At 35.8% G+C, this 26,444-nt stretch overlaps 1 pseudogene across 1 annotated transcript; it reads right to left on the bottom strand.

Annotated features, from left to right (window-relative positions):
• Positions 1-22,586: 22,586 nt before the first annotated feature.
• LOC147484253 (cysteine-rich receptor-like protein kinase 2) lies at positions 22,587-26,183 on the bottom strand (annotated as a pseudogene). Its single transcript, XR_015204873.1, has 8 exons — positions 26,043-26,183; positions 25,210-25,931; positions 24,855-24,968; positions 24,497-24,636; positions 24,203-24,413; positions 23,704-23,938; positions 23,286-23,419; positions 22,587-23,162 (listed from the first exon to the last, which is right to left on the bottom strand). The product of XR_015204873.1 is annotated as a cysteine-rich receptor-like protein kinase 2 (transcript).
• Positions 26,184-26,444: the final 261 nt, after the last annotated feature.

Below are 26,444 nucleotides of genomic sequence, written 5' to 3'. Positions count from 1 at the left end.
CCAAATTATTCGGCACGAAGTTATTTCCTCTGACGATTCTTCTTCATCTATTACGGATAATGTCAGTCATATGTCTCGAGAAACACTTCTTCAAAAGTGCATGAGTGTACGACAAACATAACAACTACTACAAACGTCGTCTGAAACAAACCATTCCTCTCCAAGATGATGTTGTATCTGTCACACCACAATATAACACACGCTAATGACATCGTAGCATGTGGGATCATTTACGTGGTGAGGATGAGATTCCTGTTGTTCACAATGTACGTCATCCACGAGTTCTCGAAAATGGTGTTGTATCTGCCACACCATAACATAACACAGGCCAACAACATAGTTACGTGTGAGATCATTTAAGTGTTGATAATTAGATTCTCATTGTTCGTAATGGTTACCCACAAGTTCAAGACAATAAATACGGACTTCACAATGGTTACTTGTCACGAATCTCAGCAAAACGTATCTAATTCATATTTGTCCATTGTCATTTGATAGTGATGATGGTCGTCTCATATTATTTGTTAGTACGACTATTATATCAGCTGAATGGAGGCATTATTGCTTTGAGAAAATTTCATTGGCCTTGTTTCATGCTGTCGGACGTCTTAAGCTTATTTCAAAGAAGGAATAGTTGAAGTTTATACTTATCGAATATCCATTGTGCAAGTTTTTTCGTAATGTCTACGGATCGAGTCGCAGAATGGAAAAGTTACCTTAGTGCTTACAATATTGTCTCTGACACTCATATAGGTAAAAAGAGACAAACTTTAGTTTCGCTAATGGCTGATTTTCTTATCGATTATATTCCTATGTCGAACGTATTACTTGATGAGGAACACGTCGATCCCTAATTGTCATTACCTCCCGTGGGCGATGACTTGAAATACTTATCAAATATATTAGCTGATTGTTAGATTTACACCGATAGTTTACATAATAAGTCTGACTCCGGTCTTGGTTTTGTCACCTTGAAGTTGAATGAAGACATAATTGAGATGTCTCTACGTTTGGGTTTTGACGCATCAAATAATATGGTTGAGTACAAAACTGTCATTTGCGGTATACATACAACTCTTCAGCTGGGGGCGACTAAGTTACGATTAATTATTCTAAGTTAGTCGCTAGCCACTTTGAATGATAATATGCGGCTATCGCGATGATAGAATGGTCATTTATTTGGACTTAGTTCAACAAATTGCATGAAATTTTACATCTATCAGTATTGTACAGTATCCGCATTATGATGTAAGGCATCCTAATTCTATCGCATACTTATCTGTGGAAAATCAAGTCGTCGATGTCACGACAATACTAGATTAACCACTTATGTTGTCAGATGATTCCAACGAGCTTGGTACTGATAATATCTCGGTATCTACCGATGACGATAATATAGCTGACGATACTTCATAATTCTTGATGACCAAAAACTCTATCGCAGCGGCATAAGTCTCAATCCTATCATTCGTTGTTTGGGTAGAACGAACGATTTACTAGGCCTCGAAGAAATTCATTCAGGACTATGTGAACACCACTCTCGGGGGCAAAGTCTCGCTCACATAGCAATGACCCAATGGTATTGGTGGCCATACATGCCACAGGATGTTAAGCATTTGTCCGAGGAGTGTATGCCTTGTCAAAAACATGATATGTGATATGGGTCAAACTTCCCACGATGAAGCGTCATCCAATCCATAAACCTTGGTCATTTGCAAAATGGGGCCTTGACATTATTGGTTTATTTCCAACAGCCCCCGGAGGTGTTCGTTTCTTGCTCGTCGTAACAAATTATTTTACTAAGTTAGCGGACAAAATAGACAAGTTGAACGAAAAACTGGACAAAAATTTGTTAGTCTGTTTCCAGTTCAATAGTTTCTTTTCAGTTATTATCTTTGCACTTTTAAGATTTGTTGATCAATAAAGTCTTTCTTTCACTTCAGTTCTAATGGTATAATTTTGTTTCCATTGCAACATTATTATCGCTACGACAAAATCTAACGAAGTTACCACGTTTAGCTTCGTCAGTCTAAGTTTAAACGCTTTTACACTCGCTTAGTTCGTTACTATAGTTACGACAAAATCTGACGAAGTTACCACGTCTAGCTTCGTCAGTCTAAGTTTGAACGCTTTTACGCTCGCTTAGTTCGTTATTATCGCTATGACAAAATCTGACGAAGTTACCACATTTAACTTCGTCAGTCTAAGTTTGAACGCTTTTACACTCGCTTAGTACGTTACTATCGCTACTACAAAATCTAACGAAGTTACCACGTTTAGCTTCGTCAGTCTAAGTTTGAATATTTTTATGCTTGCTTAGTTCGTTATTATCACTACAACAAAATCTAACAAAGTTACCACGTTTAGCTTCGTCAATTTAAGTTTGAACGCTTTTACGCTCGCTTAGTTCGTTATTATCGATACGACAAAATCTGACGAAGTTACAACGTTTAGCTTCATCAATCTAAGTTTGAATGCTTTTATACTCGCTTAGTATGTTACTATCGCTATGACAAAATCTGACGAAGTTACCACATTTAGCTTTGTCAGTCTAAGTTTGAACGCTTTTATGCTCGCTTAGTTCGTTACTATCGCTACGACAAAATCTAACGAAGTTACCACGTTTGGCTTCGTCAGTCTAAGTTTGAACGCTTTTACACTCGCTTAGTATGTTACTATCACTACGACAAAATTTGACGAAGTTACCACGTTTAGCTTCGTCAATCTAAGTTTGAACGCTTTTATGTTCACTTAGTACGTTATTATCGCTATGACAAAATCTGATGAAGTTACCATGTTTAGCTTTGTCACTTTAAGTTTGAACGTTTTTACGCTCGCTTTGTCTAATTTTGCCAAGTTAAGTTAGCATTGGGGAAGTTTTTCTCTACATGGGGGCGTCTCGTTCTATTTCATTTTAACTACATAAATCAACAACATTGTCAGTTTTCCGCAGGTATGCTATCAGACACAACAACAATATTCAATAGCAAACCCATACTTTATTTTTTAATTTTCATCAAAAGAAGTTTTAGCTCTGTGGTATTACATTCACACAATTACCTAATGAATTGTCTCTGTCAATTGTCTTAGGGTCACTCGATTAAATCTTCGTTTTCTTCTTTGAAAACTGCATTCGCTTCGCTTTCAGTTAACTATCTTCCACATTCATTATTTTTTCTAAGGCATTGTGCCGATATTTCTGAGAGACACTTTTCGTCAATTTTTCTGAGCGAAAATTTTCTCCAACTTCTTTATTTCTTCTACGGCATTGCGGCGCGATCAGCTTGAGCAAAACCTTTCTTCATCTTCTTTATTTTTTCTAAGGAATTGAGATCTTTCCGCTCGAAATTTTTCGTCAATATCTTTTGCTCGTAATTCCTCCGTTTCAACATGCGTCAAAAATACAAATCTTTTCATCAGTCTTTCAGACTTAACCAAAATTTTAAGTTAACTGATATAAAATACTAACATACCTGTTTCAAGCTGTCGAAAATCATTGACACCGCTTTGTCCTATTCTTTGAAGTTTTCCGTGTTTTGGTCACACTTACAATATTTTCCGAGTCTATCCATTGCATATGGTAAGTTTAATATATCTATTGCTCTCCGAATAGCAGTCCCCATATCTGCCCCACTTCATCTCGATTATTCATTGTAAACGGTGTGCTATCGTAAAAATTAACCATAATGGAATTGGCAGTTGTCCCGGTGCAATTTGCTACCACTCCAATAATTGCGCAATTTCTTTGATCAACAAAATGGCACTCGCACAACTTAATTGTAAGTAAGTCATTACTACTTCATCTTCTTCGACTTTCGTTTCAAATTCATACACTTCGTCCAACTCAAATCTCTCGAGTACTAATATTTTTTGTATTTCCTTAAGTGACCATCGCCGCGGCCTCATGTATTCGCTATATCTGTCATCTTCTTTCCACCTCACCAAGTCTACAATCGTCATCGAGTCTTCTTCTTCTCGATTATCTTTCGCCCATATAATACGATTGTTTCTACTTGCGGCAAAAAAAAACATATTTCGTCAGATGGTTCAAAAACCGGGTTCACTTGATCCAAATTGGTTGCACCAGGCAAAATCGAGTGCGACGTAGGTACGGTACACTTCCTTTGCTGGCACTTGCACCATATCATGTTTGTTCCAACAATTTTCAAAAAGGGCGCCATCTCTCGCCACCACAGCGTTTCCTCCACCACATTTCGTGTTTTTGCTCGTAGTCTGATATTAAGTGATGGTGTTTTTGCACGTGTTTAGAGAGCATGTGTGGTCTGAGAATTTGAACACTTCTTATGCATTTTGACATTAAATTGCTTCATATTCCAAACTTCTACACTGACATCAACCTCAACAATCATGGCTAACATCAACCTCTTTGACTTCAGACTTCGCTTCATGAAACTTGTTATACACAACTAAAAAAATAATAATAATAAAACAAAAGTGATGAATGGAGATTTTTTTAGACTTTACCTCAAAGATGAAAAGTTGTGATTTTCGTTGGTTTAAAAATGATTCTCTCTCCTGAAAACTCGTTCAAAGCGACTTCCAAGTTTATTTCGCTGTCTTTCAAAGTTTCGCTATCTGATGTTCTAAATATAGAACGAGTCCTCAACTTCCTGATGAAGTTTTAACTTTTAATGCCTAACAAATTTGCTTATGTCAATTAATTGTTGCTTATGTCACCCAAACCTTGTTTCTCTACTGGGTTGCTACTCTGAAAACAACGAACTTTATCTGGTCTGCGAGTACTATTGTAATGAGAAACACAGATTTTCTTTGATGCTTTGACTAGATAAAGCTGTACTCAAACTTAAACGCATTAAACATCACTGCTAGTCCATGGAAGGATACAGATTTGTGACTGACTTTCTCAAATCAATCCAAAACATGTTAACAGATATAAAAGAGTCCAGTTGGCGCAATATCAATCAATCAGATTGTTCTACTAACCTTTTCCTTTTCGTTATCACCGATTCGAAACTTAATTTCCTCACTCTTGTATATCTTTCTCTACTTAGTTTTTTTTTTAGTCTAGTGTTTTGTATATTGAGCTTAGCCAGCACATATATAATATTTCTTCGATCTAGTTTTACATTGCTGGTTGGACTCTTATCTACTCCGAATTCTTATCTAATCCGAAGTTGGCATCCAGTTTTAGTCGCTAAAGTCTTCACCTTCAAATCCAATTCGTCTTTAAAGTCTTTTTCTTTCTATTATTACTAGACTACCCCTACATTTAATTTTAAATGTCTAATCCTAATATAAATCTCCCACTGGCATGAGTCATCAAAATCAATTTTATTATTATTACGTAATTATTTCGGTACAGTTTTTCCATCAATTTATTTTGCACTTTTTTCTGTGCCACACCCATTTCAATTCTCACTTCAGCCATCTTTCATTTAATTACATTGCATCCCATATAAGTTAGTTTGACATTATTTCGTTCACAATAATTCACAAATTTTTCCCGATAGTCTATTTTTCTATGGTTTACATTCACACGACACTTTGTTATACATTCCGCTTACTCTTTTCTTATTCCATTTTTTCCTTGATTTTTATTCTCTTCTTTTCCATATGAACTTTGTTCCCATGCCAAAGAGTGGGCGGTGTTTCGACCCCGACCTACGTGGCAAACGTCCATTGGTAGGAGTCTCCACTTTATTCGTTTAATCGATAGGGCAAAAACCCAATTTGCAATACCATGGATCAATGTACAGACCCATTAACTCATGTGTCTAAGGCTGAACCTTAGCCACATGGCTTGCCACTTACGTACATTAAGTTATGTCCAAATTTGTTTCTTATCAAAGAGATAATCATCAATTAAGAGTCATGTTCAATTGCAATTACTTGAGCTACAATAAATCTCTACTCGACGCATATAAATACCAAACTACTTCTTCATACAGAACTACATTCTTGAGACTTGATCCCATCGATAATTTGGGTACGTAGGCAACCGAAAGGTATAGTCTCATCATTCACTCAATCACCATCACTTTTCTGACTACTTTTCTACGTTATTCATCTCTTTCATCACCACTTAGTGTTTTGATCATATTTGGTCAAAACAGCTGTCATCAGACAAAGGAGGGGGGATAAGTGAGCTAGGTAAGACACTTGTTTTTCTCTTTTAATTAAATAATTTCCTATTTCCAATGTTTACATTAATTTACTATTTACTATGTTGGCAGATATTGTAGTCCATACTTCAGTGTTAAGGCTTTTAGACAAACTTATTGAAATTACCTTTACCCACTTGATAACATTGAGGAATGGCCAGAAATAGTAAGTCAACCTAATTCCCTAATTTATGTACTATTTACCCTTTATTATAAGTACACTTGATAACTTAATATTGATGTTGGTATTTCTATTAACAGGAGGATCCTGAAGAGTTGGTACTGCCTCCTGAAGTAACTAGAAAGGCAGGAAGGCCAAGAAAACAGAGAATCAGGGGAGAAGATGAACCAACCAAAACAAAAAGGAAATGCAAAAAATGTGGAGAACTTGGTCACAATGCAATCACATGTGCACTAAGACAGAATAGCCAATATGGAAAGAACTCTAAGAAAATGAAGGGTAAGTTTAATTGACTATTTTGTGGATGTATATGTTTTGTAAATTTTCTTAGTTTAATTGAACTGTCTCAGTGCAAGATGAAGCAACATTTGGACATCAAGTACCAGTGCAACAACAAGAAGCCCCAGTGCAACAACAAGCTCCAAGTCCCAGAGGAAGAGTAGCACAACAGTAACAAGAACAAGTTCAAGAACAAGCAGCAGCCCCAGTGCAAAGAGGGAGAAGAGGATCAAGAGGTAATGCCAAAGGAGGAAGAGCAGTACAACAACAACAAGAACTAGTTCAAGAGCAAGCAGCAGCCCCAGGGCAAAGAGGGAGAGGAGGAGCAAAGATCAGGGGAGAGAGAGGAGGAGCAAAAGACCAAGGGAGAGATAGGAGTTAGAGGAGGAGGAGAAACACCTTTAACTCCTCCAAGAAATGCAAGTACATCAGCATCAGCACAAGAGCCACTTAGCCAGACACAGTAGTTGGTGAGTTATTACTTGCATATTTTGGTGTTTTTTACATGTTTTGTTTGTTTTGGATCAGGGTTATGCTTATGATGTCACAAACAAATGGGATATGATGTCAGAAACAAATGGTTGGTATTTTAGTTCCTTTTTAGTTAGTACATATATCTATTTGGGTACCTTATCTATTTTAATGGAATCCAGTATTTGTGTTATGTATCCCTTATGTCTTTATGTTGATTTTTATATATTTGTTTTGCTATTGTTTTGTTTACATATGCACTTGTTTGAATATCCAGTCCTTGTACTTTGAAGTCCCTATTTGTTTGAAAAGTACACCTTGGATTCTAGCACTATATCCCCTTATGTCTTGGTAGTTGTAGTCTTTAAGTCCACCTAGATTCATCAGAAGGGAAGACCCAGCATTTAGGTTACCCTAGTTAAACATTCTTCAGCTAACTCATTAAATAATTTAGCCTATAAAACCACAACCCTAAACATTCAGTCCTCCACACACAAGACTTAAGTATAGAACATCAACACTGAAGACTGAAATGGCTAGGAGAAAGCAAACACCCATGGGGAAGGGAAAAAAAGTTGCAGTAGAGTCACCTACACCTTATCCTCATTTATATAAAAATGGGTATAACAACTTTGGGGCTCAAGGAAGAAAGATCTACAAGGACTTCATAGATGAACATCCAGGCTACACACAAGATGAGATCCGCCAATATTTAAGTGTTGTGGAATGGAGTAAGGCTTTAGTGAAGAGCAAAGATGCATTGGAGAAGAGCAAGACTGCTTTGGAGAAGAATAAGAAGAGCAAGTCTACTTTGCTAGAGAAGAACAAGAAGGTTGTACTTAGAGTCGTGGTGCAAGGTTTAAAGGCTACTTCAGCTTAAATTGTAGGGACTTCTATGTTTAGATTGTTTCTGGGGTCCCTTGTTTCTGTCTTTTGGTTCAATGATTAGGTTTGTTTATGTGTTTTTCTACTTTGTTATCTAGGTTCAGGTTTGTTTATGTGTCTAGGTTCAGGTTTGCTACTTCTATGATTAGGTTTGTTTATGTGTCTTTGAAGTATTATGTTTTAAACCTTGTGTTGTAGTGGGTTGTGTTTTAAAATGGTTAGTGCTGCAGTGGTAGTGTTGAGCTATTTTATCTCATTTGGATTTGTTGCAAATATATCTTGTTACAGGAACTTCACTTTTATATTATTAAAAAAAAACCATAACATAAACACACACCATCACGTAGGATAATCAACAACACACAGTTGATTACCATACACTTCACAATCTATTACAAGAGTAGTCTTCTTCTCGGTAGGCACCATTGGCTGGTTGGGAGCACTGTAAAACATCTCCTTATGGAAGCACCCTACCCAGTCACATGAAAACCATATTTGAACTATTTTGCTAGAATCATCAGAACCTTTGTTTAATTTCATAATGCCTCTGCACCTATTGGGAGAATAAGGGGAGCTGCTATTGCATCTCTTATAAAGGTAGGCACAAGTTAGAGTTGTGTGTCCTTCTTGCTCACACAGCTGACATATCTGTGAAAAAAATGAAGGGTATTAGAAACTGTCAGAATGAATTAGGACTTACTACCAATGTATTACTGAAAATTAGGCTTTAGTACCACTATTTTGCCATTACAATTTAGTTAGTTTAGCAAATACCTCAAGTGCAACAAAACTTCTTACAGGAGCTCCACCCATGGCTTTGTTTATTTGGTAGAAGAAAAGCTTGGGTACCCTGAAAGATGATTTGCAGAAAGGGAAGAAAATGACTTGTAGGAGAACTCGATCTTATATGGGTCATAACCCCCTCCCCAACGACTCTATTCTTTGAACCGTTAGATTGAATTGTGATTTTGACACGTGTTTTTGTCTTTTCAAACAATATTTTGCCTACTCACGTGATAACCACATTGACGGTATTGTGGGCATTATGAAAATACAAACAGATTGAAACAATTTGATTTCAGTCAACTCGGTCAACTGATATAAGTGGTACTATTTCCTAATTTTTTGAAAAGTGGTACTATTTCCTAATATCGTACTAAAAAGTGGTACCAAAATCTGAAAAACCCGAGAAAATAATAAGAAAATTTTCCTAAAAGGGTGGGGGAAGGAAAATGTTTCTAAAAATTTCTAGCATACCTTTAATCAATCAAACGTGAGAAAACGATATTCTTATGGGAAAATCTAACTAGAATGAGAAATAGTTAGTAGCTAGGCTAGTAACTTAGTATTGAGATTATAGTCCCCGTCATGTGTTTAAGCTAGATTCCAAGTTTCAAAGTTAGAGAGAAAATATGCCGGTTTACCTTCTCGATTAATCCTTCCCTCGATTGAATGACTTGAGCAAAGTCAAGTGATGACTTGAGTATGTCGGTATGAACTTGCTAAAGTTGATATACGGAATTGATCACCAGTTGAGGTACTTCAATCAAGTAGAAATGTAGAAGTTGGTATTGAGTTACTGAAGTTGATATACAAAATGGATCTCTAGCTGAGGTCAATCAAGTAGGAGCCGATATCGACTTGCTGAAGCCGAGATATAGAGTTAATGATTAGTTGAGATATACAAACAACCTTGAGCACACATTAAATTCGAAATGCACTGGTTTTGATTGGGAGCCCTAGCAGAACCACCAGGTCGTTGTGTTGCTTCAATTTATGAGTTCATTGTGTAGCTGAGGGTCATTATTTTGGCTTGTAGGTGCTGAGCAGCTTCCAGTGTTGGTACGAGTTGGTGTATGCCTTGAGGAAATCAAGTCAAGATTGATAAAGTGGAGATATCAAGGAAAATGGGTGAAGTTTTAAGTTGTCTGCTGATATATAATGCCCTGAGGAAACAGTTGAGGGACGCTCTCCAACTATATATCAACTGAAAAGATGGAGTTTGTGTCATTGTGACACTTGCGAGGGCTATAGCTTGGGGCATTGATCATCAAAATGAACTCTGAAGCATAGTATTTGATCGAGTGTTGGAAACTCTCTTTAAAAGACGATCCATCCTTCGCCTTGTTCGCAGATTGAAGTGGACGCCATATCAAACTTATGATTGCCTGAATTGCCTAAATTCTTTGAGGCTAACGTTCAAGTAGCGTGAACTTTTGGAGGAGGTAGGAGGTGTGGTTAGCACCATTCACGTTTCTATTGTGTCAACTAGCTCTTCCTTTTTTAGCACAACTGTTGAAAGATGCACACAAGTCTAAAAGGTCTACTAAATAGTTAATGGTTAACGACTATTACCACCACCCCTAGATGAGCCAATTAGGATTTCCCCCCACTAGATGGGAAATTAGGGTCTCCCCCTGTCACACCCCGAATTTCGACAGAATTCGGAAAAACAATATTTGTTCCCGACTCTTCGATCTTCGAGGTGTGACGCACTCTCAATTCCCAAAGACCCATAAACAGTTTAAACATGCGGATAATTTAAAAACCAATAAAAATTTCAAATTAACAAAAGTCCTCTTCATTACAAAAATTAACAAATGAAAATACAAATAACTTTATCTCAACTGAAAATCTATATCACCTCAAAGGAAAACAAAGCCTATCTTGAAATGCGACGCTAACGCAAACCACAAGCAGCAACCAACCTTCTTCAACATGAAACCTGTCAAGACTTATCAACTATGTTCATTTAATGAACACACCCGATAAGCAAACATGCAAATCGGGTCAGTATTATAAAAATGCTGGTGTGAGTAGCCCTAAAATACAACATATAATTATACATATATATACACAATCCATAAGGCCGTTAGTTCCTTCCCCGAGGCGCCTTAACTCCCAACAACTAATACGACATTCTTAACTACAATAGGTAAGGCAGGTAGTTCCTCCACTGAGGTGCCTTAACTTCCAACAACTAATACAACATATTATACGCATAATAAAAAGGCATTTAGTTCCTCCACGAGGCGCCTTAGGTTCTAACTAAACTACTAACCAGCCAAACATATTCTATACTTACCGCATTTCATGCTCAATTACAGAGTGAGTCGTCTCTGCACAAGTAATTAGTTTGACCCACCCTTCTGCCAAACCATATACAATCATCTATCTAAAGATATATCATTAACCAACATATTACCATAATTATATTAATTAAGGCTTTCTTTGTGTGTCCCTAAAATTCACGTCGTATCTATGTCTTACCTAGTTTCCCTAGCTACCACAATCGCTTCCCAATGCCGAACATGTACATCCACCTGCCTCCCCTTACATAATGAACCACTCCGTGCGTAACTACCCTGAGCGGGATGCCACACACTAGGTAACCCTCACACGAAAGCCATTATGTAAGTACTACCACTATTCGGCATAAAATATCACGCGTCTCGTTCTAATTTTGCGAACGGAATAATCAAGCCACCATTCGGCTACGATTGCCCAACACATGAGTCAATCAACATCTTATATATACACCCTACACAAGGGCCAATCAGATCACATACGCCCACACAGGGCAAATCACATGAGTTGTGGTAGTCAGGTTCTAGGATTTTCGTTACGTAATTTATTCAGGTGTCATACATTTATGACTCATAATCATTTCACTATATCACGTGCATGTCAAATACATTATTGCACTTAGCCACAATATTTAGAAATATCTCAATTATATCTCATAACCACTTTCATTCTTTCACGTGTCAATATATTATTGCACTACGCCACACTCCCGTGGAAAATATCCACAAATACTCTACTACCTCCTAGTAGCATCTCACAGATAAAATAATGGAGCGTTTATATATTTATTCCTCCAAGACTATTGCATTTAATATATATATCCCAACATATTATATAATGTTACAATATCAACGTCAAATCTTAATTAGATAATGACAACCAAATTTATACAAGCTTCCACAGCATTTTAGCATTTGATTTGTCCATACAATTTACAACATAAAACGTAACACAATTAAACAGTCCACAGTCCACAATCAAATCCCAAAAATCTAAAGTCCATGAATCTAAGTCCATATGTAGTTTAATACTTATAAAAACATATATATCAAATTCTTATTATCAGAATTCCCCTCTAGTTACGTGCCAATATTTATATGCTTTACACACTACTTATGTCAAATCTTAGTTAGATAATGACAAACAAGGTTATACAATATTCGACAATATTTTATTATTGCAATTGTCCATAAAATCAAATATGTGAAAATCTGGAAAAAGTCAACATTTCACAGTCAACGGTCAAAGTCAAAGTCAACACGTCATCGGTCAAAGTCAAACTGTCGTTTCCATGTTCAACAGGTTCATGGTCATAGCCATGGTTCATGGCTAAGGTCAAAGGTGCATGGGCACATGGCGAAGGTCATGGTTCGGACCCAACTAGAAATATCTAAAGGGAACAGATCCACTTAAAACCAAAATGACCCAGCCCACAAAAATAACATTGGTATTAATTATTTTAAATAATTCCAGAATATATGTCCTCATGCCATTACAAAATCTATCATAGTTTAACTATCTATATTAAAACACCTTATTATTGTCACTTAAACGCAAGATAAATATATCATTTCTCATTAGCATGCAATTTCTTAACACATAACAGTCTCTACGAAAAGTAATATTCTACATAACTAATCAATAATACAGGGTAAGTTCATCCCTGCATAAAACATTATGGAGTCTTTCATTATCATGCATAAAAGAAAATTAGTGTCCTGATACACTTAAAATAAAAATCACTCATGTCATGGATACTACAATAAAACTTTATATTTAGTTTAGTCATGCTATCAAAAATATTAAATTTAAAACAGCCATTGAATCCTAATTCATGCTTGCAACTGGATCAAATATAGCACGTATCCAAAAATAATTTTTCATATTCATCTATCAAAATCATATAGACTAAAACAAAACAATTAAGAATAAATACTCGACGCTCATTGCTATTATTATTATTACTAATTATTTTAGCAGGTGAAAAGATTCAAAAATTAATCTCCATATACAATGACAATTAACATAAGACTTGCTACCGTATAACACGAATTTTTAAAAAATTTAGGATAATATAAACTCACTTCTAATATATCACCCATAACAAGTTATATTCTTACGGTAGTATTTATGAACCATAAATCAAGGTATATATTTAAGAATACTCGAATATGCAAAAATCAATGTGAAACTAATTTAACAATAATAATCCATCATGTCCTAATTTATAGGCACGAAACACACTTATAAAACAAAAATAAAAATCTGTTTGTTGTTGAAATAAGATCCACATTATATTAAGACATCATTCACAGAACTTCCAATATGGTTTCTGACCACCGATTACCACAACTATTTTAATTAATCATTAATAACGTGACCTTAGAAAAACAATCTACACATGCATGTTTTCTTGGAAAAACAATATTAATCATCACATACGCACGGTAATAGTTTCTTTATATACAATAATATAAAAATGTGTATACGCAAGTATACACATCTCAAAAAGAATACACGTGTATACGTAAGTATACACATCTCAAAAAGAATACACGTATATTTTATTTATTATTCGGTCTATTTCTAACTAATCACCTCTAACAGATTAATCTCTTATACTTTAAAACATTATTCATCCATTACAATGTACGAGTGAGGCGAGATAGTTCCTCCAACATCGAGGCAATTAGTTTCTTACTCAGTACGTCACAAAGTCATCAGTTAAAGCAGCTCATTCAATATAGATAAAATATCTTATTGTTTCTTGAATAATAACATAACACTCAAATACAAAGTTCACAGACATGTTATCGCACTTAACTCATAATCCATGTGAAAATGATCACCAACAACACAACAATATTATAGCAGCACACATCATTTTGATCAAATCCGTTAATAATTAACATATTACACATATAACCACTCCTCATATGATAAGGAAAAATAAAAGCATTTCATATGCACTCCACAAGAGTAACAAATATAAATATACACATTACACATATAAACAAATCACGAAAAATATTGACTCTCTTTATTTCTGTATCTCTTTCATTTTCTTTGTAAAAATAAAACAACTAGCAGAAATAGTTTTGAAAATAATACTTCTTAAACACGACCCATAAACCACGATCCGAGAATCACTTAGACTCACCTAAGTCTAAGCTAACCAAATGCTCTGATACCAAACTGTCACACCCCGAATTTTGACAGAATTCGAAAAAACAATATTTGTTCCCGACTCTTCGATCTTCGAGGTGTGACGCACTCTCAATTCCCAAAAACCCATAAACAGTTTAAACATGCGGATAATTTAAAAACCAATAAAAATTTCAAATTAACAAAAGCCCTCTTCATTACAAAAATTAACAAATGAAAATACAAATAACTTTATCTCAACTGAAAATCTATATCACCTCAAAGGAAAACAAAGCCTATCTTGAAATGCAACGCTACCGCAAACCACAAGCAGCAACTAACCTTCTTCAACATGAAACATGTCAAGACTTATCAACTATGTTCATTTAATGAACACACCCGATAAGCAAACATGCAAATCGGGTCAGCATTATAAAAATGCTGGTGTGAGTAGCCCTAAAATACAACATATAATTATACATATATATACATAATCCATAAGGCTGTTAGTTCCTTTCCCGAGGCGTCTTAACTCCCAACAACTAATACGACATTCTTAACTACAATAGGTAAGGCGGTGTAGTTCCTCCAATCGAGCCTTTAACTTCCAACAACTAATACAACATACCATATGCATAATAAAAAGGCATTTAGTTCCTCCACGAGGCGCCTTAGGTTCTAACTAAACTACTAACCAGCCAAACATATTCTATACTTACCACATTTCATGCACAATTACAGAGTGAGTCGTCTCTGCACAAGTAATTAGTTTGACCCACCCTTCTGCCAAACCATATACAATCATCTATCTAAAGATATATCATTAACCAACATATTACCATAATTATATTAGTTAAGGCTTTCTTTGTGTGTCCCTAAAATTCACGTCGTATCTATGTCTTACCTAGTTTCCCTGGCTACCACAATCGCTTCCCAACGCCGAACATGTACATCCACATGCCTCCCCTTACATAATGAACCACTCCGTGCGTAACTACCCTAAGCGGGATGTCGCATACCAGGTAACCCTCGCACGAAAGCCATTATGTAAGTACTGCCACTATTCGGCATAAAATATCGCGCGTCTCGTTCTAATTTTGCAAACGGAATAATCAAGCCACCATTCGGCTACAATTGCCCAACACATGAGTCAATCAACATCTTATATATACACCCTACACAAGAGCCAATCAGATCACATACGCCCACACAGGGCAAATCACATGAGTTGTGGTAGTCAGGTTCTAAGATTTTCGTTACGTAATTTATTCAGGTGTCATACATTTATGACTCATAATCATTTCACTATATCAAGTGCATGTCAAATACATTATTGCACTAAGCCACAATATTTAGAAATATCTCAATTATATCTCATAACCACTTTCATTCTTTCCGTGCCAATATATTATTGCACTACTCATACACTCCGTAGAAAATATCCACAAATACTCTAATACCTCCTAGTAGCATCTCACAGATAAAATAATGGAGCGTTTATATATTTATTCCTCCAAGACTATTGTATTTAATATATATATCCCAACATATTATATAATGTCACAATATCAACGTCAAATCTTAATTAGATAATGACAACCAAATTTATACAAGCTTCCACAGCATTTTAGCATTTGATTTGTCCATACAATTTACAACATAAAACGTAGCACAATTAAACAGTCCACAGTTCACAATCAAATCCCAAAAATCTAAAGTTCATGAATCTAAGTCCGTATGTAGTTTAATACTCATAAAAACATATATATCAAATTCTTATTATCAGAATTCCCCTCTAGTTACGTGCCAATATTTATATGTTTTACACACTACTTACGTCAAATCTTAGTTAGATAATGACAAACAAGGTTATACAATGTTCGACAATATTTTATTATTGCAATTGTCCATAAAATCAAATATGTGAAAATCTGGAAAAAATCAACATTTCACATTCAACGGTCAAAGTCAAAGTCAACACGTCATCGGTCAAAGTCAAACTGTCGTTTCCATGTTCAACAGGTTCATGGTCATAGCCATGGTTCATGGCTAAGGTCAAAGGTGCATGGGCACATGGCGAAGGTCATGGTTCGGACCCAACTAGAAATATCTAAAGGGAACAGATCCACTTAAAACCAAAATGACCCTGCCCACAAAAATAAAAGAAAACCGGCCCATGTATACCAAAAATTAGAACTGGCTCAAAACACAAATGGGTTCGGCCTGGAGAATTAAACTGAAACCGGCTCAACACTTAAACTAAAACTGGTCCACAACAAAGGATTAATCCGGCCCAATAACTAACACAACTAAAACCGGGCCCAAAGAAACAAATGAAATGTTGGCCCAATCAACTTAAACAAAACCGGGCCCAAACAAAACAACTAATAGAGTTTTGGCCCAACCAAAACTTAACCATTTCGGCCCAAGCCCAAGGCCCAAACCGGTCATCTCCTTCCTCCAGCAACCACCAAATCGACCACCACCAACTCCGATCACCACCCCTCCAAACATACCCAAAAATGGAGAGGGTAAAAACCCCCACCACTTTAACAAACGCGAAATCCTCAAATAATTCCGTCCATATATTCTTCAAAACTAGATCTAGAATTTCGACCTCCATTAATGGTTCTTCAAGCTTTCAAACCCCCACCACTCTACAACACTAAATCAAACATCCACAACCAACAATAAGCAACCAAATCACAGTTCAAACTATTTTACTAGAGGAGGTTTGGTCGAGCCGCCATTAATGGTTTCTCTGAGCTTCCAACCGCCCCCAACAGCACTCAACCAACCAAACCGACATCAAATACTTAATCCCCAACATCAACCAACAAAAATAACACAAACTAACAGTTCAAAACATACACAGGCAATTTTTCTCTTGCCGCCATTAACGACCTCAGTTCCAACAGTTCAACAGTTCGACGATATACACTACAAATGCTAGTTTGGGGTTCGCGCCGATATACCCTACAAATACTAGTTCCACCGCCATTGACGCTCTTTCGAGCTTCAACAGCCCAATAAGCCGAAATAGTTCAAAAACCGATTTCAGAGATTCAACAGTTCAATACTAACCAAAACAGTATACTAATAATTAACCCATTTAATAAATAACGCGACATTACGAAGAATGATGAACAGTAAAACTGTTAGTGTATACCGGTGAAGTAGAAAACTAACTACTCACTTTAGTTAGCAGCTCGACGAATTCCTCCTAGTCCGAGTCGTCGCGCTCCAACGCTCGAGCAAACAAGCCTCTATCTCTGCCTCCATTTTTATTATTTTTTTATTCTCTAAAACCCTATTTTCTAGAATAATGTGATTATATACTTGGGTTTGAAACCCAAACCCAACACAGACTCAGGCCCAGAAACCAGGCCCACATATCCCAAATTCAATCTAATCAAATATTAAATAAATAATTAAATTAATTAATTAATAAATAATTATATATTTTAAATATGGGCGTTACACCCCCCCAAATACACAAAAAATAAACAATGTCAACTCAATTTGACTTTTTTTTTTTGTGTGTGTATTTGGGGGGGAGAGCCTAATTTCCCATCTAGAAGGGGGGAGGAAATCCTAATTGGCTCATCCAGTTGGGGGGGTGGGTTACTCATTAACCTAATAGTTAAAAGCGTAGGGTACTAATTTTTCGATTGCTTGTCGACAGATATAGGACTAAAATTGTGAAAAAACAAATACTTAGCTTGATGGAATTGTAGATAGTAGATGCCAAGACTTGTGCTTTTGTTGGTGAGAATTGAACCATTTCTAGTAGGTATATTATTGGTTGCAAGTGGTGTTGTTGAATCTTTGTTTATTGTTTCCATGAAATTGAAGCTTGAAATTGCTCATTTGTTGGTAGAGTTTAGAAATATGTTGATCGGAATTTGACTGGAGGAATTGAAGAGTAATTGTTGGGTAAGGATTTTCGAGAAATCAACCATAGATAGTGTCATATGTAACTAAAATTGTGAAAAACAAATACTTAGCTTGATGGAATTGTAGATAGTAGATGCCGAGACTTGTGCTTTTGTTGGTGAGAATTGAACAATTTCTAGTAGGTATATTATTGGTTGCAAGTGGTGCTATTGAATCTTTGTTTATCGTTGCCATGAAATTGAAGCTTGAAACTGCTCATTTGTTGCTAGAGTTTAGAAATATGTTGATCGGAATTTAACTAGAGGAATTGAAGAGTAATTGTTGGGTAAGGATTTTCGAAAAATCAACCATGGATAGTGCCATATGTAAATGCACAAATTTAACCAAAGACATTTAAGCATTACACTAATGAAGATATATTTGATTTGTGATGATTGCATTATATCAATGAGGAAGTATTTGATTAATAGAGATTGCACATAATAAAGAGAAATAGATCTTTGACATGGTTCTACATAGTCGTTGCCTATGTCCACACGGGTTGGGTTTGATCTTTATTGACAGAGATAGAAGTAACTAGTGGTGATTACAATGATTTGAATGTGTATGGAATGGGTTTATAACTTACGACATTCCATGTACATGTAAAGGCATTGGAAGCCATTAAAGAGTGTGTAAGAGAAGATAGAGAAGAAGTCCCCCTTGAAAGTGTGGAGTGGTGTCCTTTATGTAGTTGTGATTGATAGAGTCTTGTAGCAGCATGTCTAATACTTGTCATAGCATGTAACAACATGTGTAGTATTTGTGAGAGCAAGTAGTAGCTTGTACAACACTTTTTTTTTGTTATTAAACTGTAGTTTCATTAATCCACAAAATTGAGAAATAAAATTCTCCCCATAGAGGTCTCATGTTGTACCCACATAGCTTAAGAGGTTGGCAATTCACTACATTTGAAGGTTTCCTACTTCAGCATGAAGAGAAACGATTACACAAAATGAAAATGTTATCTGAGTTAGTTCTAAATTGCCAGTTTGTAGACATCATGCTTCCTCCCCAGCATTTGGATCATTTCTCCTATATTGCTCCATAATCAGGCTCAAGCCCTCTTCTTTTGCTGTCCTCAGTGCTATCTCAACTGCTAGTAGTCCAGCATGTGTTTTTGAAGTCGTTCCCTCCATCTTAGCAGTTGCTAGTAATCCAGCATATATAACACTTGTAAGTGTAAGCAGAGTATGTTGAGTGAACTTAGTAGTTGATAGTGACAAGTCTTCCTAGTAAGTGGAGCGGAGTGTGTGGAGCGTAAGGCCTATATATTATTGAGAAAAAAAAATCTTTTACACAATGGGTTGTGGGCCCAATGTGTGAGTGTTCTGTTGTGGACTGGATTGGATGGAATTTGACTGTATTGGACCGCCTTTTCATGTAGTAGTGATACTTGGGGGCCCAAAATTTGACCAACAAGCTACCAAGACAACAAAAGGCAATATTAAAGGCACATTGAGTGCCAAAAATCCTTAACACCAGAAAACATGTGTCCTTAGATGTCCTAGCAAATACACACAACTGTACATGTAACAATCTTGCATAATTGTTCACTAAGTAATTGCACCACATCAACACTTAAGATATTGGTATGTGACATTGAAATCCAAATCTCAATGTACTTAATCCAAGATTAGGGGGACCATCTTGATCGTGGATAAGATATAAGATAATAAGCGTGATGTACTCTTTTTCCTAGCAAGTTTTAACGAGGCAGCTCTAACACGTCTAACGCCATACTAAGCTCATGTTGGATTTGCACTCTTTTTCCTCCGCTTAGGTTTTTTTCCCACAGGGTTTCCAAGCAAGGTTTTACTAAGTCAAATCTCTTACTTTTGGTGGAGGTTTTCTTTACAAGCGTCAATGGATTGTGAACTTTTTTATTTTCCTTAAGAAAACCTCCTTAAGGACAGATCGGAGAAGAAAGTAATTTGTAAGGACACCCTTTTTTTTTTAATCACTTGCAAGGACCAGGTAGATAAAAGTTCAAGTATACCTTTACCCTTGACGCGAAATTAAAAACGGTTTGGGTAGATAAAATGTCAAGTATACCCCTAATGAAAAATAATAAGGCACCCGGCCCAACCGTAACAACCTAGTGTATATAGTATGAACAATGATTGTTCATATCTATATTGAACAATGATTGTTCATAGCTCATGATGAAGTATGAACAATGATTGTTCATACCTAAATATAGGTACGAACAATAACAATGATTGTTCATATATATTTAGGTATGAACAATCATTGTTCATACTTATTTGGGGTTTGAACAATCACTGTTCGATTATTCAAACCTCAATATAATGTATGATCAGTAAAAACACCTATTGAAGTATGAACAATCATTGTTCATATCTATTTGGGGTATGAACAATCAATGTCCATACCTCAATATAATGTATAATCAGTAAGAACACCTATTAAAGTATGAACAATCATTGTTCATATATATTTGGGATATAAACAATCGTTGTTCATATCTCAACATGAGCTATGAACACTCAATGTTCATATGAACAATCATTGTTCTTACTAATCATACATTATGTGATGTATGAACAATTATTAGAGTATGAATAATCATTTCTCATACCTATTTGGGGGTATGAATAATTATTGAAGTATGAACAATCATTGTTCATACCTATTTGGGGGTATGAACAATCAATGTTCATACCTCAATAGAATGTAAGATCAGTAAAAACATTTATTAGAGTATGAGCAATCATTGTTCATACCTCAACATGAGCTATGAACACTCATTGTTCATACTGTTCATACATCAACATAATGTATGATCAGTAAGAGCACTTATTGGAGTATAAACAGTGATTGTTCATACCTATATGGGGTATGAACGATCAATGTTCATACCCCAATATGAACTATGAACACTCATTGTTCATATGAACAATTATTGTTCATGTCTATTTGAAGTATGAACAATTAATGTTCATACCTCAATATAATATGTGATCAGTAAGAACACCTATTGGAGTATGAACAATCATTGTTCATATCTATTTGGGGTATGAACAATCATTGTTCATCTTCATTGTTCATATCTATTTGGGGTATGAACAATAAATGTTTATACCCAAAACAGATATGAACAATATGTGTTCAACAGTAAAAAATGAACAATGATTGTTCATACTTATTGGACTACGAAGAATCATTTGTTCATATCCCTATTGGACTATAAACAATCATTGTTCATACCTATTGGACTATGAGCAATCATTGTTCATACCCCTATGAACAATGATTGTTCATACATCAACAACATGAGGAATGATCAATGAGAACACCTATTGGACTATGAATAATGATTGTTCAAATATCAACAACATGAGGAATGATCAATGAGAACACCTATTGGACTATGAACAATCATTGTTCATACCATAACAACTATGAACTTTTTTTGGATTATGAATTTCTTTTGGAACTGAATTACACACTTGATACTTGATTCCTTGTTTGATTAACGTTAAAAAAATTAGAGGATCTTGGTGGATTTGAACCACCATCTCCGTTAGATATCTCCAAAATGCTCGTCCATTTGAGCTAAAGATCCACCTTGTAGATGTATTGATTCTTAGATTTACACGTCTGACTTCAGGATTTACATGGTCGTGTAACCTTCCATACCCTAAATCAAAATCTCTGAAAGAGAAAAGAAAGATGATTGGTTCTTAACAAGTAACCTAAAGCGATCAATAACTTAAAGATGACGAATTGGTAACAAAATGAGTACCTGTTGAAGAGATTCGATTTGTAGTTTGATGAGGTGCATCATGAATCAAAGAGTCTGGTTGGTTGGAGAAGAAAAGGGTTTTGGGTTTTCTCACTCGTAATTTTGTTTATTAACAGGAAAGAGTAAAAGTGGTATTTAAGAAATATAAAATGAACCGGGTCAACTTATTTTGTTCTTGTGGGTTATTAAAATCAAGAAATTGTGTTCGTGAGCTATTTCAATGATGAAAATAGTTTTGTGAGTTGTTTTGAATGCAAAATGGGCCTCGGGACCAATTTCTTGTTGTTTATATTCCTAACCCTTAGGCATTAGTATACCTATGCAATTAAATTGTAACTTGAGACTCTTGGTTGTATTCCTTAAATGTAATGGAACCTATATAAAGGACAAATAGAATGAGAATAATACGCGAGAACACATCTCTACTATTTTTCTCTCTTCTTTCATTTCTTCTATATTCATAACAATTTATTTATTTATTTATTTCGTATATGTTACTGCTTCAAGTAGCTCTTATGTATTCAAAGAAAAAGGGAAAAGAAAACTCAATATTTTAGTTACAACCAAACCCTAGTTCTTTACATACAGAGTGCATGCACATTTGCTAACAAATTCCATGAAATCGGAAGTATTAAAAAATTATATCACATACAAGCATGTTGCATTCTTTCGTTTGTCTGAATTTATATCCTTGCACGTGAAACTCAAATGATTCTTCTTTCCCAATCTCTGAAACCTCTTATGCCAGACTATACAGTAAACAAATGCCCCTTTGTCTCTGATCCTTGTTTTTGCTATGGGCCAAAAGGTTCATGAAATTGTCCTACAACCGAAGACTAGATAAGGACGCATATACATCTCGGAGCTTCAATGCTCTTTGTCTCATGTACAACAGAAAAAGAGACCCAATTTGTTCTCTGACGTTATCTTGGATAGAAGGCACTGTGAGACATACTAGCAACTGAGGGACTAAATGAGTTATTAAATGGATGCGATGAATCTTCAGAAATGCCATTAAGTTCCATGGTTCTTTCATCAATGAAAGGAGGATTGGTGGGTACAGGAAGTTGTTCATCCCTCTTGACAGCATTTTTAGAACCGTTGACATGAAAGGTCGCAATGAAGGAATCTCTTGTGTGCAGAGAAGTCCGACATGCAGCACCCTCAAAATATCATTTTTAATGTAGCTGCTAGTACTATAATTGTGCAACATCAAATTTGGATCGAAGATTTCGTCTGCTGTTCCTTGTTGGAAGTGCTTCCATGCCTATCACAACCAAATGGCATAAAGAAAATATAAACAAAAATGAATGGGTTTTCAAATAATGTATGATAGGAGTGTTACAATTAAAATCCTAATCTTTTGGAGAAATGAAGTGTAGAAACTTACACCTATAACAAGACTATCAAAAAAGTCGTTTTTCACTCTATTATTCTGCCTTCCAGTAATAGTTTCTAGTGCTGTAGACATCTGCTTTTTCTGTTAATTGACCATGGGTTAGGTACTCTGGAGCCATATACCCTCTGTAGATTTAAACAATAAAGTTAGTCGCATATTTCACGAGTTGTCCAAATTTGAACAAATGCAAAAGCTGGTCAAGTCATACATTTAATTTCTAGAAAGTATCTTTGTAGATATTATAGTTAAATGCAAATTGAACTAGTATGCCTATTGATATATACCATCTAGACATTCCCACTAGGTTGCGCCACTTGCTTTTTATTGTGACAAGAATGTTTCAAGAAGCCATATATTTAGCATTCTATTTACATGAAACCATAAAGTAAATAACTACTTCAGTACTCACAATGTTCCTGCAATGACAGTGCTAATGTGGCTTTTATCTTCTTGGAAAGTCCTTGCCAATCCAAAATCTGCAATTTTAGCACGGAGTTTTGCGTCCAACAGAATGTTGCTGGATTTTATATCTCTGTGGATGATTCTTACTTTTTTGTTCTCATGAAGGTAAACCAAACCTTCTGCTGTTCCAATGATTATGTCAAATCTCATCGGCCAGTTTAATGCTTTACCCTAGTTTGCATCTGTCGGGTTTGTGGGAAGCCAATAAAGAATGAACAAGTAAATAGAAGTAAGACTGGCACAGGGAGCAGCACAATTTGCTTAGCAGTATAAGTAACTATTATTGAGTATATTCATATCCAGATTGCTTAGCCTATCTCCTTTTCTGTTTAATGCTTAAAAATCAAAGATTATATATGTACTTCTGATCCATTGACAACTGACTGAAACAAGATTTCACTAGATCTATTCGTTAAAATTCTAGTAAAAGTCTTGAAGAGAATTACCAAATATGAAGCGATCGAGACCCATGTTTGGTAGGAATTCATAAACAAGTAGACTTTCAGGCCCAAAACAACTGCATCCCAACAACCTGACAAGATTTTTGTACTCCACGGTGCTTATCGAGTTAACTTCATTGTAAAAGTCAGAAGCTCTGTGTCTGTTGTTAACAAATAACCTTTTCACAGCAATCTCCCTTCCATCAGCCAAAACTCCCTATGGGAAATCGTGTTAAACTCAATGGAAAGATAACAATAACAATAGTTGGAATCTATTTGTGTGTAGCTGGGAAAAATTACCTTGTAAACTATTCCAAATCCTCCTTGGCCAAGTTTATTTGCATCATCAAAATTTCCAGTGGCCTTCTGAAGTGTCGAGAACTTGAAGTTCAAGCTACTGTCATTCAGGGTTCTTGACATTTTGACAATGTCACTAGATCCTAGAAAGTAAGAAAAGAACAAAATGAGATTATTGTCTCGCCAAAGCTTTCCAATACATCATTAGGAATATTCTCAAAGCCGTTTGAAATTGTGAAGCCCCACCCTTACTTTCTATTCTCAAAGTAAACTCAGCCTCATGATATCCACTAATCACAACTGTAATGCAATAATATAGAGTTCGTTGATACTCATATAAGTTTATATCAACACGTGTTACCTCTTCGTTTTCTTTGTAGTATCCTATTCTTCCTAATTGTAAGTCCAATAATTGCCCCAATTACTGCAAGAGCGACAGAACTCACAACAATAGCTATAATTACTCCTTTGCTGACTGCAAAATGATTCAGGCAAACACATAATCAGGTAATAGCACATAGGAACAATTGAAAGAGTGAGTTCCCATAACGAAAGCGCATATACAATTGTACTTCTCCTAGTAAATGCGTACTGTACTCGGAGAATCCAACACGACTCAGCTAGCAAACAGTCATATTGGTTAAGTAATTCTACTGTTATTAATCGGTATTTAAAGCAGTAATAAAAATGTACCAGATGTAAATTAGATTTCTTACTTTTCGAACCACCACCACGCTGTATTGAATTCAGAAAATCTCTGTCTGAGTATCTTAAGAAATAAGAAGCACCCTGTATTCAGACGCCGCCCTTCTGACCATGGCAAACATGTCATAACGGACGCTGATGCATTATCCAAGCATGCCCTGCATGAGCTTGCATTCAGTGTCTTCCAACAATTTGCCAGCACATATGGTCTTGTCTTCTGGACCTGAGATTTCATCATAGAAGGTATAGTTCGTGACACGCATAAAGCAACCATCAAGGTAGATACATCCAGATTATAAGGAAAGCATCCGGGTAAACGACCACGTGCCTCAGCATAACACAATACACAATCAAGCAAGTTGAGGTCTCCATAACACTGAGCAAGGCCATAGTTCGCATCTGGTCCAGTACCCATTTGCGTTATTCGAAAACCAGCAGTCCGCATCAGGTCACTGATTTTCTCCGTTGTCCCAATGAAGTTGGGAACAAATGCAGTAACATTGTTCTCAAGTACTGTTCCACATTTGAATTCAACTACTTGAGCTCTTGGTTCAGTTACTATTTCCTCTACTAGCAGACATAAGACCAGAATAAACAAAGCTTTCTTCATTAAATTAATCTGGTGCTCTGTCTGAAAAACAAACCAAGCGAATTTTTTTATATCAGCATTCAGACCATCAATCATCTTAAGGCTATACTTTAGCCCTTGTAAAAAAGTTTTACTGGCATACTGCTGCTGTAAAAAAAAAAGTCAATTACCATCTTTCTTTCCTAGACATAGATAATTATCAACAATAATAAATGAACGATTCAATAAAATTTAAGAGTGGAGGTGGGATCATACCTGTGCGTACTTTCCAAGTAGAATATATGGTAATCCTCTCAAGAAGTGCAAACGATGCTGCTACCTGACATACTCGTAAGTAAATTAGATTGAAATGTATATATTGGAGAGATCTATAGGGGCTAGCTGGTGGTGGTCAAGGAGGGAAATATGAAAAAGTAAAGAAGGCTACTGACTTGAGTGTCTAGAATGAGAGAGTAGCTTATTTCTGGTTGGCGACTTGGCGTTTAGAATGGATTTGGTTGAAAATGAGGTTGTTTTCATTTGTTTGACAAAATTTTACGCGCTTCTTCTCACTTTACAGCGAACTTGCGACCGTGACTGCAGTACTGCACTGAAATTCTATTGTATTTGCCTTTGTATTGCCTCTAATTTCGTAATTTCGCAGTATTGCCTTTTGTA

This window comes from Coptis chinensis, chromosome 8 (genome assembly GCF_015680905.1).
Source record: "Coptis chinensis isolate HL-2020 chromosome 8, ASM1568090v1, whole genome shotgun sequence".
In the NCBI taxonomy this organism is placed as follows: Eukaryota; Viridiplantae; Streptophyta; class Magnoliopsida; order Ranunculales; family Ranunculaceae; genus Coptis; species Coptis chinensis.
The sequence above is the reverse complement of the archived record's forward strand: the minus strand, read 5'-3'. Positions and strand labels throughout refer to the sequence as shown.